General features: G+C 45.4%; 1 long non-coding RNA gene across 1 annotated transcript; it reads right to left on the minus strand.

Moving 5' to 3' along the window:
* Positions 1 to 1,532: 1,532 nt before the first annotated feature.
* Positions 1,533 to 3,283, minus strand: LOC125128908 (uncharacterized). The gene is made up of 2 exons (XR_007135346.1): positions 3,224 to 3,283; positions 1,533 to 2,192 (listed from the first exon to the last, which is right to left on the minus strand). It is a non-coding gene; the product is annotated as an uncharacterized LOC125128908 (long non-coding RNA).
* Between the last annotated feature and the right edge of the window lie 3,246 nt (positions 3,284 to 6,529).

The raw sequence follows: 6,529 nt of genomic DNA on the forward strand, positions 1-6,529 counted from the left end.
CAGTGTTTGACTTCTGTCTTGTTACTAAAGCCAAGGTGTGGGGGCTTGCTGAGGCTCAGCATGTTGGTTGGGCAAACCCTCACTGGACTTTGAATCTCAAGTAACTGACTTAAGATGTAGAGACACCTAGGGGGTCACATGGATTATGGCAGTTGTGAGATGTGAAGTACATTACCTGTGATGTGTCCTTGCTCTCTGTTCTACCAGACACCTGTATCTTTTAATGAATTAAAATGCAAATTCAAGGTATTGGCTATTTATCCAGTTCATTATAAGACTACTGAGGCCTAAGAAACTCAAAGTTAACAATGATTAGATTTCATGTGAAATTTATAATTGAAAAACTTTGACAAAAATTCAAATTTTTTTTTTATACAAAATATAGAGATTAGGAGTTCCCATCATGGCACAGCAGTAAACCAATTCAACTGGGAACCATGAGGTTGCGGGTTTGATCCTTGACCTCGCTCAGTGGGTTAAGGATCTGGCGTTGCCGTTAAGCTGTAGCATAGGTCTCAGATGTGGCTCAGATCCCGTGCCACTGTGGCTCTGGCATAGGCTGGCAGCTGTAGCTCTGATTCAACCCCTAGCCTGGGAACCTCCATATGCCACGGGTGCGGCCCCAGAAAGCATATGTAAATATATACATATAGAGAGAGAGAGAGAAAGAGAGAGAGAGAGATGAAATATTTGACCTGAGAAACTGGACTTGAGACTTGGGGAGAGAAAAGGGAGAAATGACTTTTTTTTTTTTTTTAAGGTCCCTGATTCCTTTTATAGACATTGAAATTAATGATCTTTGCCACAGGCTCTATGGATGTGTCTAGTTAGAATTAACTAAGATTCACTGCTTATTTGCAGAAAGTTCATGTATAATCTTCTACACAACTTTCTTAACTGAAGGATAAAGAAATGTGGGGGTGACTTGGGGTGGGTACCACACAGGGAAGGGGGAGGACACCAGGGGAAGGATGCAGTACACACCTGTCTCCGTGTCTGGACCCGGGGTTTGGCCATGGAAGAAAACCCAGAGTCCAAGGCCCTGTGTATGTGAGACGCGCCAGCAGGATGTGTGCTCAGGCAGAGCTATGTGGCATTCATCTGAGAAGTCTTGTCAGAGCACAGAGCCATTTCCTCGCCCCTCCTTCCATCCCTAGCTGTATGACTAGCACATATTTGGTTTTTTTTTTAATTTTTTTACTATAGTTGATTTACAATATTCTGTCAATTTCGGCTGTACTGCAAAGTGATCCAGTCATTCATTCATATATATATATATATATATATATATATATATATATATACATATATATATATATATACACACACACACACACACACACTTTTTTTTTCTCATGTTATCCTCCATCATGTTCCATCACAAGTGACTGGATGTAGTTCCCTGTGCTATACCGCAGATCTTATTGGACTAGCACATATTTGATTTCCCAGGTCTCAGCCGGCAAGAGAGTGGGGAGTGATGTAAAGAATATTGGCGCACGAGCAGGCAAGGAAGCATCTAGGACAAGATGGTGAGCCGATTTCTTGTTTTATTGTTTCATTCGAGGCTGCAGTCTACAAGGGGATTAGCTGGGGAGGGAGTTCGAGTCTGTGGTTTGGGCCTTCCAGGCAGACAACACAGTTGGTGTCAGAGGTCAGCACATAGATTCTTGAGAGCCGATTCAGGCTTCTGAATCTCCAGGCAGAGGGACACTCTAGCCCAGAGCGCAGAACCTTCCCTGGATTTTCAGACCCTCAGGCAAGCCCAAGAGGAGCAGGAGGAGGAGGTTTCTGGCCATTTGCTGTCCCCAGGTCAGCTCTTCTTGGTTCAGGGTTTGCTTCAGCAGCAGCAGTCGCCTCCAGAGGACTGGCCGCTCCCCGCTCCGCAGCACCCCGAGCCCCCTGAGGGCTGGCTGCAGCAGTCAGAGCTCTGGTGTCTGCGGTGGGACCTGCGGCGCCTGTGGTGGCTCAGGCAGCAGCCCCCATGCCCAGAGCTGCAGCAGCCCCCTCCCCCAGAACTGGAGCCACAGCAGCCGCCAGAGCTCACACTGCAGCAGGAAGAGACTGGAGGGCACTTGGGGGGGCACTTGGGGGGGCACTTAGGGACGGGGCACTTGGGGGGGCACTTGGGAGGGGGCTGGCACTGCTGCTGGTTCTGCTGGCAGGACATCTTGGTGGGCGGGGTTCAGGAGCTGAGGGAGAGTCAGACAGCAAGTCAGATCCTGCTCACAGAGGCCACCTCGCCCCTTCAGCATCTTTCTAGCCACTTAAGTTTGATGAACTGTTAAACATAGTCCCAGATAATTAAATACTGGAAGTTTTATTATTTCTAATTATTGCTCAAATGCTCTTATATCCTATTTTTATGGCAAATATTTTTATGAAGCATTATCATTTGCGTTATAATTAGAAAACTGAAACCAAAAGATGTTAAAAAAATGTTCTCAAAACCAAACATCTAGTACGTAGGAGACCACCTGTAATATACCATAAGAATCACAGAAACAATCTAGAGAGCAGTTTAGAAATGAAGTCATTTCTTTAGGGAAACAATCATTCCCTCTTGGAGAATTTCTTCGGCTTGTCCTGTAGGGACACAGAAGTTCCTGACTGCACAGGATATTGGAGATTGCCTGGGAGAACTAGCTACACATTTAACGCAAGCTGGGACTTGCACCCAAGCCCCTGCCCAGACCCCATGCTCTGGAATTCTTGGCAGACACTCATCCCTCAGCACCAAGATTTGGGTGGTGCTTACTTAACTCTGTAGATTCACTAATCTGAGTGCTTATAATGGGTCAGTCAGTTCTGATTTCCTCTCTTCCTGCCGAGTACCACTGTTCTGGTCTCTGCTTTTCCGGGAGGGACAATTGTGTTTTCAAAGATAAACGTCCCTTGATGAACACAGCTGCAGGTAGTGTAGTGTGGGTTCATATGATGGTCAAAGTGGCAAATCCTTGGGATCACTGACCAAACAATACATCCTGGGTTTCTCTCGAGCACTAAATCGCAATTACACAACCCTCCTCCCATGTCCTCTCCCCAGCCTCCTCATTGCCCCCCTCCCTCAGTCTTCCTGAGCCTTGTTATTTTGCCATTAAGGACCATCTTCATCCTCTTCTCACCTTCCTCCTGCCACACACACTGCAAAGGCCCTGCCCTCTTCTCTGGTCTGAGTGTCCCTTTGTGGATAGCCCTGGTCCCACACCCAGAGGACACTCACCTGTTACACACGCAGCACAGGGGCCGTCAGTGCCTCAGGAGGGCAGTGGATGGAGGTGCTCTGGCCCCGAGCCCCTTTTATCCTGGCCTTGGGCTCTGCCCTTGGGTGTGAGCCAGGGCCTGAGCATGAGAGGACCGCCTCCTGCCACCCACGTGGGTCCTGTGACAGGTGATGGCTGGCAGCTCCTTCCTGCCTGCCTCCACAGGGCTCAGGGCAGCTGCTCCCAGCAAGGAATATGGCTGCTCAGAAATGGATGCAGGCTGGGAAAATCCCTACCATCTTTCCCCATCATCTTCTTCCTGGAGGGGGCCTGCCTTGAGAGATCTTACCATTCCTTCTAGGAACCACCCTTTCCCCTCCCACTCCTCGTCCCTAGCCCTGCCCCACCTTTCCTTCCATCCCAATGTTCTTTTAATGACTACACACAATTTGGTTTAAACCAAGTGTTTTTTGCCTTTTTTTTTTTTTAGGACCACATCCACAGTATATGAAAGTTCCCAGGTCAGAGATTGAATATGAGTCGCAGCTGTGACCCATGCCACAGCTGTGGCAATGCCAGATCCTTTAACCCACTGCACTAGGCCAGGGATTGAATCCACACTGCTGCAGTGACCTGAGCCACTGCAGTTGGGTTTTTTGTTTGTTTGTTTGTTTTGTTTTTCTGGACCAAAGTCCTCTTTTCTTTTTTTTTCTTTCTTTTATTACTCAAATAAATTTATCACATCTGTAGTTGTATAAAGATCATAACAATCTGACTTCACAGGATTTCCATCCCACAGCCCAAGCACATCCCCCCACCCCCCAAACTGTCTCCTCCGGAGACCATAAGTTTTTCAATGTCTGTGAGTCAGCATCTGTTCTGCAAAGACGTTCAGTCTGTCCTTTTTTCGGATTCCACACGTCTGCCGTTGGTTTCTTAACCCACTGTGTCATGATGGGAATTCCTAAACCAAGTTTTTTACATATTCCTTCATGTTTTCTGCCCTACAAAAATTTCTACTGTGATGAAATGTGTTAATATTTTTCGCCATGCTTAAAATATTTTACTAACTACTTATAAAAAATAATTAGGTACAAGTTCTAGTCATTTGGATTATTGATTTATAGTCATTACTATAAGTAGATGTTGGCAGTGGACAGAAACAAATTAAGAATCACACACGTGTATAATGCTGGCTCTGGAATGCAGAGTAAAATTCACTGAGTGTGAATGAGTTCTCACCACATGTCAACATTCTCTGCCTCCTGAGATTATAAGAGTCTGACAACGTGATCTCTCAGAAAATAAGGGCTTTCCTAGTGCATATTGTTTATATTAAAGTGGTACCCAAACCAGGGTTTGGGATGAGCATCTGCACCCTGAGGTATGTGGAATAATCGGTCAATGGGCACCTGCTGTATAGCACAGAGAACTCCTTTCTGTGATGATCTATGTAGGAAAAGAGTCTGAAAGAGAATGGATGTGTGTACACGTATAACTGAATCACTTTGCTGTATAGCAGAAATTATCACAACCTTGTAGACCAACTACACTTCAATAAAATTTTAAAAATGAAAAATAAAAGGTCCCCAAGCCATTAAGATCATTGAGATCTAATCCCAGTCCTTGGTGTGACCTCAAGGTGTTACGTCATGCTGCTAAACCATGTGAGATTAGCTGATGCTGGGGCACTGCGCTTTGTGGTGGCAGAGGCATGGACAGAATAGCTTCCATGTCCCATCATCCTTGGAATGGATGAGCTGGATTCCTGAATCAGAACTACCTCTGTGAGCCAAGTAATCAATGTCATGACTACATTCTCACTAATTACACTCTTTGGAACATCACGGTCCATACCAGGCACTTCGGTGGCAGATTTCTGCAGGGTGATAAGGCCAGCACCCTGTAAAGTGAGGATCTCAGAGTGCAGATTCTGATGACCATGGCTGAAGTCGTAAAGTTAACGTTAATATTAATGAACAGATTTTAAACCTCATTACCCATGGAATGTACATCCCTGTCTTAGGAGCTGATGAGGAACCTAGAAACACAAGACCCAAGCTGGGGATTCAAGGAAAGATTTCCAGAAGTGTGTTTGAGTGCAAAGACACACAAAAAGATACCACAGCAAGTTGTGTTTGAACAGCACAGTTTCAGAAATACATAAATCATGGAATAAAGCATGGGAGTTTGAAAACTGAGAACAAGTTACAATGGAAAACATAAGCCCTTGTAGCTGAAGAAGACTGTTGCTGAAGGGAGGGAGCAAAGCCTGCCCTGGAGACACAGCACAGGGTCAGATGGCACAGGCCTCAGACATCGTCAATCAGTAAGGATGGGGGCTCATCATGGATCCAGTGGGGACCCCAAGATGAGACACCCTTAGTGATCTGGGACAATTATTTCTGAGGGTGAGAGAAGGAACCCAATGAAGAATACATTTCAGTGAGGAAGTGAATCCCAGTGAGGGATAGAACAGTGGGGAAATAAGGCACAGAAGAGGCAGAACAATTTAGGGAAGGCTGGACTCCAGGCAACCCAACGCCAAGAGAGACATGGCAAGAGGTGTACGTGTGTATATGGGTATGTGTACGTGTGTATGTGTGTGTGTGTGCATACACATACATATCTTCATAGATTTAGTCTCTCTCATGGTCTCTGTACTAAGTAGAAGTATACACAAACACACACACATACACACTGCGTATCTCAGCCGCTTACTGGTAGGGTTCGCACTGCACAAAGTGACCAGGATATTATCAAATCAACATCCATTCGGAGTCTAGGCTATTCCAGAATTCTTCCCTAAGCCTGAGGAAAATAGACTTTCTTTATATAATCATCTCTAGCTCCAGTTCTCCTTCATCTAATAAATTAGTCTCGTTGTTTAATAACCTCGAGATACCATAAAGGGGGGCCCTTGTTATCTGACTGACTCTCAACCCAGATGCAAACTCTGGCCCTTTCCCTTAATCTCCTACAAATGTGAAAATAGCAATAGTTCTAGTAAGAAAAGTCTGTGTTTATATAGGTAACTGAATTGAGACCCTCAGAGACTAGAAGTTGAGAGACACTCGGAAAACAGAAAGAGACAAAAAAAAACATATGAAGTGTTAGATATTCATGCTCTTAAACAGCTTGTGGTCGCCACTGCACTGGAGATGTTTGTCCCTTGACAGTTTTATTCCAGGTCGTGCCCAGCCTTCCACAATTTCCCTATCTCTTCACCACCTTTCCTCTCTCTTGGCTGTGAACTTCACCTCAGCCCTCCCATACGACCCTTGGAAAATCCGAATTCTCAATCTAATTAGCAGATTTAGTCATCT

The sequence above is a fragment of the Phacochoerus africanus genome, chromosome 6, assembly GCF_016906955.1.
Source record: "Phacochoerus africanus isolate WHEZ1 chromosome 6, ROS_Pafr_v1, whole genome shotgun sequence".
NCBI lineage: Eukaryota > Metazoa > Chordata > Mammalia > Artiodactyla > Suidae > Phacochoerus > Phacochoerus africanus.